Source organism: Cavia porcellus, unplaced genomic scaffold, assembly GCF_034190915.1.
Source record: "Cavia porcellus strain 051 isolate PalLab524CR breed Dunkin Hartley unplaced genomic scaffold, mCavPor4.1 scaffold_50, whole genome shotgun sequence".
Classification (NCBI taxonomy): Eukaryota; Metazoa; Chordata; class Mammalia; order Rodentia; family Caviidae; genus Cavia; species Cavia porcellus.
In genome coordinates, this window is record NW_026947533.1 from 5058779 (window position 1) to 5064778 (window position 6000).

The 6000-nt window shown below is 38.6% G+C and overlaps 1 protein-coding gene across 7 annotated transcripts in view; it reads right to left on the reverse strand.

The window, feature by feature from the left end:
* The window catches only part of LOC134475050 (zinc finger protein 345-like), an 84259-nt gene extending 78804 nt beyond the window's left edge, over positions 1 to 5455 (reverse strand). For 2 of the 7 annotated variants that reach the window (XR_010046014.1, XR_010046015.1), the window contains exon 1: positions 837 to 5455. The gene's annotated coding sequence lies outside the window, so the exon portion shown is untranslated. The remainder of the gene's footprint in view (positions 1 to 836) is intronic. The other 5 variants (XM_063244416.1, XM_063244415.1, XM_063244418.1 and 2 more) reach the window with 4 other exon arrangements.
* Between the last annotated feature and the right edge of the window lie 545 nt (positions 5456 to 6000).

Consider the following 6000-nt stretch of genomic DNA (forward strand, 5'->3'; position numbering starts at 1 on the left):
GTCACATAAAGTATGTTCAGAAATTCTTTGCTTTGTTCTGTATAATACACAGCAGTTCATCCGGTGTTTGGGAAGCCTTCCTCCACTGAGGCACATCACTACACGTGTTTGAATTTTCAGAACCTTTGCCTCCACCTTTCATGAGCATGGAAATATGAGAACATAGTATAAATTTAGGCGATCACAAAATACATAAATGCATAAGTTTAAGGAGAGCAGTTGTGGCTATCAGGTCCTGCAGCACAGAGACATTTATAAACTTCTGGCTTTCATATCTGTTGCTGACAGGAATGAGAGCAGAGACCTAGCTTATTACAGCTGCACCCAGCTTGAAAACACATCGCAATCAGGGTCTCCTCATGCCCCGTCCTGGGCCCAGACTGTTGGAGGAGCAAGGGCAGCAGGCGATTTCAAAAATGGCATTGTGGCCTGGTGGTATCACAGTGATGACAGCATTCTAGGGACCCAGAACTGTCCTGGCGCCAGCGAGAGGTAAAAGGGACAGAGGATGACTCACTGCTACCACTAGTGGACCTCAGGGTCTGAGGCTAAGCACACAGGCTCTAGACAGCACAGCTGCTTCTCAACACTTGTTTTTATTTTTTTTCCTTTTCTTTTTCTTTCTTTCTTTCTTCATTTATTTTATTTATTTATTTATGTATTTATTTATTTTGGTCTTTTTCCTTTTTATCGGTACAGGGGATCAAACTCATGTCTGCCTGCTTTCAAGGCAGGCGCTTATGCCGCTGAGCTAAACCCCCAGCCCCTTCTCACCACTTCTAACTGGTCTCAACTCGATTCCACCCCATTTCACTGCTCCCATCCCATAACATCACCATTGCATAGTTTGGAGGTCTCCGAGGTTCTTTCTAAGCAGTCCACAGCGAATAGAAGCAAAAAATAGTGGTCTAGCAAACATTTAGTGCTCCCTTTTGTGCTCTGGCCTTGCAATTGACGCCATGACACCGGAAGACACCGCCTACCTTGGCCCACCTGATTGGACAGTTCTTCAGCCAGCCTCTTCATCACTGATTGGCTCCTGCTCGCCTGCCTGCCTTCCCCACCAAGTATAATTGCAGAAAATAAAACACCCTGTAACTGTGGATGCCCAATGAAAGCTGGTGAGGCTTCTGGAGCTGGCTGTTTTCTGGAATGTTGACCTCAACACGTCTGATGGGTATTTGCACTGAAAGTCTTTACCTCAGTCCTTGTTTTTTCTCCCAAACCCATTTTATTTGAAAGTTAAAAAGTAAAAAAAGTGGTCCAGCGATTTAGCTTAAGTACCTGCCTGGCAAGCTAGAGGTCCTGCATTCCACACAAGATCTGGCTACCACAAACTGCTGCTCTAAACGTGGGTGCACATATATCACTGTGGTATGATAATTTTTATTCTTTTCAGTAGATACCCAGAAGAAGAATAGCTGAGTTGAGTGGGAACTGTAGACCTAGTGTGTGTGCAATCTCCACACTGATTTCCACAGTGGTTGCTTTACCACCAACAATGGAGAAGGGTTCCTTTTTCCCCCACAACCTCTCCAGCATTCGTTATTGCTTGCTTTCTTGACAGTAGGCATTTTTTCTGGGGCAAGGGGACATATCAGTGTTATTTACTTTGCAATTCTTAAAAGACGAGTGATGCAGAACATTATATCACATATTTATTTGCTGTTTCTATTTCTTCATCTGAGAACTGTGTATTTCACCTCAGATGCACATTTTTGGATTTGGTCTTTAAATCTGGGAAGACTGAAATTTTTTAGTTTTTCATGCTCTCAATAGTAATACTTTGTCTGAGGAACAGTTGGCAAACATTTTCTCCCACGTTGTGGGTTGTCTTTTCACTCTGTTAGTTATTTCTAGCTGTTAAAAAGTTTTTCAGTAGGGTGAGATTCTCACTTAATTCTCTTCGATTTTTGCTGTTCAAAAATCGAAGTTTTCTTCATGAAGACTTTGCTTACATGAATGTCTTCAAGAGTTTTACTTACTCTATCTTGCAGCAGATTTAATGTTTCTGTTTTAATATAAGATCTTTGATCTATTCTGATCTTAGCTTAATACACTTTGAAAGATAATATTCAGAATGTATGGAGCCAGTTGTTCCAGCACCATTTATTAAAGAGGCTGCTTTTCTTCCAATGACTCTGTTTGGCACCTTTGTCAAAGATAAGATGGTTTAGTGGTCTGGGATTGTTTCCCCATCTTCTAATTTGTTGCTTTGATCTTTGCATCTGGTTTTTGTTTGTTTTGTTTTTTGTCAGTACATCTTTTTTTTTATCACAATACCTTTACAGTATAATTCCAAGTCAGGGATTTTGATGAACCCTATCTTTCCTTTGTTGCCCAGGATCACCTTTGCTACTCTAGGTCTCTTCTGGTTCCACATGAATTTTAGGATTTATTTTGTGTAATTCTTTCAGATGCTATGGCGTTTTGATTGGGATTGCACTAAATCTGTACAATAGCTTTGGAAGTATGGTCATTTTCACTATATTGAATTTCCCTACCCAAGACTATGGGATAGCTCTTCATTTTCGAATATCTTCTTCAATCTCCATTTTGAGAGTACTGTAGTTTACAATGTAGAGATCATTTACATCCTTTATTAGATTGATTCCTAAGTATTTCATTTGGTTGGATGCTATTGTAAAAGTTATTGTTTCCTTGATTTCTCTTTCCATGGGTTTTTTATTCTTGTTTATGAAGTCTATTGATTGTTGAGTGTTGCCTTTGTAACCAGCTATATTACTGAATTTGCTTCTTAAACTAGAAGTCTTTTGGTGGAATTTTTAGGGTCTTCTACGTAGAGTATCATGGCTTCTGCAAATAATGACATTTTAAGCTTTTCCTTTCCTATCTTTATTCCTTTTATTTCTCTCTCTTGTCTAATTGCTCCAGCTAGTTTCCAGGACTATATTGAATAAGAGTGGAGACAGATGTCTCCACTTGTTTTGTTCCTGATTTTAGAGTGAAAGCTTTCAGTGTTTGTCCACTTAGTATGAGGTTGACTGTTGGTTTGTAATAAAAGGCTTTTATCTTGAGATAAAGATCATCTCCCCAATTTTTGTAGGTTTTTTATTATGAATAGGTGATGCACTTTGTCAAAATTTTTTCTGCATCTATTCAAGTGATCAAATGAGTTTTGCTTTTGGATTTTTCAATACGGTGTATTATATGTATGGATTTATGTACGTTGAACCACCCCTGAGTACCAGGGAATAATTCCAGTTGATCATGATGTAAAACCTTCTTGATGATATTCTGCAGTCTGTTTGCCAGTATCTTATTGGGGATTTTTGCTTCAATGTTCACTAGGCAGAATGGTCTGTAATTCTCTTTCTTATTTGGATTGTTCTCTGGTTTTGGTATCAGGGTAATGCTTGCTTCCAGGAATGAACTGAGAAGTACAATTTCCCATTTGATTTCATTAAATTTTGAGAAGTGATGGTGTTAGGTCTTCTCTAAATTTCTTATTTATCCCTGCCATTTCATGGCTACCCTGCTTTCTTTCAAGGATCAGTGGACTCTTTGCATAATGGGCTGCAAATGTTTTCAGGATTCACGTTCAATCCTCCAGGAATAAAAGTCCACTGATGTCAGAAAATATTCTGAGAAAAGGCCAGGGCAGGACACAACAGAACAGAGAGTTGGAAGTTTCTGTTAGAGGCATCAAACTTCATTTTCATGATTTTCACTCATTTCTATTAATTTTCCACCAAGAAACCCAGTATGTGAACACAAAAGGAGCACAGTTACCATGTATAGTGAAGACATTACATTTAAATGATAGTAATGGTCTGCAACAGAGTAAGGATGAAATAAAAGCAAGCATCAGTACTCCAAGACAAGCTTGCTACTCATTCAGGCTCATAAAAATGCTGAATTCTGAAAGTGATCATATTGCCAAGCATGGGGGTGACAATTATTGCTGAAATGGAACCTAATCCAATTAAACATTTCCTTCTGGTGAGGCAGGGACACACAAGGACTTGACACTCTAAGTTCCCCTTGCCATATAGTTCCCTTGTCACTAATTGGCACTCAGCTCTTTGTTGTACTCTACTTTAAAAAAAAAAAAACATGGCCCCATGATGAAAAAACGCGGCAAGACCCCAAGATGACGAATGGGACAAGACATCTTTTTTAAAAGAAGCACTTTCATTTGCACTGTGTGCCCAGCGACACAGTGCAAATGGAATTTGCAAAGCTGTGCAACTGAGTTAGAGTTTTGACTGATTTTTATAGTTCATTTATGATTAGCTCATTGATCAGTAAGTACATAGTGATGAGAAACAGAAATAAGGTGGGCCTTTGTTCCCCTTTGCTTGAGGACAGAGGCATTTCACAGTGGGTGGTTGGCCAATTCATAGCCCTTGGTCTGCCAATTTCAGGAACATTTGTCTCTCATAAAGGGAACAGTGGTTGGCACAGCATCATTTGTCTCTTACAAGGGGAACAAAATTTGACATAGGACACAGGTCACTAATGTGGGGGGGATGACGCATTACAGAACAGCAGAATGACGTGGTCACTTAATTTATACCTATGTGGTTGGTGCTTGATTACTAGGGCAATGAGCTCAGTAGAATGATAATATTACTAATAACTATCTTTTTAAGTAACTATTTTTGTTAATTATCTTTTAATCAATTATTTTAATTTTTAGCATCTCAGTATAACACTCTTCAGGATTTTAATACTCCTAGAAGTCATATATTCCCTAAAGCCTGGTGATCCATTTGTTAACACCTTTTGGCTTCAGAAATGTGTAGGAGATTTCTAGGATTGCTTCTATATGTATAAACTGCAGCCATGTGTGTTAGAACCCATGAACCAAATCTGGTTTCTGGATCCTTCTTTCAGGTTCTGAAACTGTTCTCTGGCTCCTCGATGTAATAAAAAACTTACTTTTTCCTTTTCACTTTTTTCCAAGATATTTATGCTTTGGAAACAGTCAAAATCAAACAACCCTCATGGAAACCCTGAGATAAAGCATATATTTATATTAAATTCTATAAGTCAGGTATTTTGTACCTGTATAAAAGTAAAGAAATAAATATCTAATATAATTCAGCTAGCTGTATGTTCTGAAAAATCTTCCAAATGCATCAACTCATTCTTCAACTAATTATGTAAATGAGTTTTTAATCTATGTAAACCCTAACAGTTTTTTAGCATTTACCTGTTTCAGTTTGACTCCAGCAATTCTTTGGAGATCAAAACCACTTAATTTCCTGTACAATCCATTCTGTGCCAAGCAGGCATAACTGGCATCTGGTCAGGAATTCTTGGTTAACAACAAATGAACTGCTAGAAACACCGAGACTCATGTTACATAGTACTTAGCAAGTTGGTGGAGGCCTCCGTTATTATCTACCAATTTCACTTATAAGTACTGACTTAGAAAAGTTATGCTGAATACTCACAATGATGTAAAGAGGTGTATAATCATACCTTCTGAGAAATCAGTATAATACCCCTCGATATGTTAAAAAGGTAGCATATGTTGATAAGTTTGCAATATATTTGTTGATAATAACACTTCCATCTACAGGTAAAGAAAATTTACATGCAACAAAATTTTCAGGAAACTTACAGCTGGAAGGTAAGTTTTTATTGGAGCCTATGCCTAAATACCTAGCCCCCAAAAAAGTACACAGCAAAGGACCAAAAGAATGAGAAAAGTGGCATTGTCTTGAGGGCAACAGGAAGAGTGAAATCTTCAGAACTCATAACTCTGCTAACCAGCCAGCCACCTGTCACTAGGCAGCCCATATTTAATCAGAACAAGCAAGGAAGTGAGTGGACAATGGTAAAAAGCTGAGCAGGCCCCTGGGAGAGGTTCAAGGAACCCACAGAGCAACAGATGATTCTAATTAAGAAAAATTATTCAGGAAGTCTAGGTGGCCTCAGCTGTGGCCTATTTGTTCCTTGCGGTGTCTCCTCATTCTCAATTCAATCATGCCCAGGCCACACCACGGCCCTGCACATGTATTCATCTTC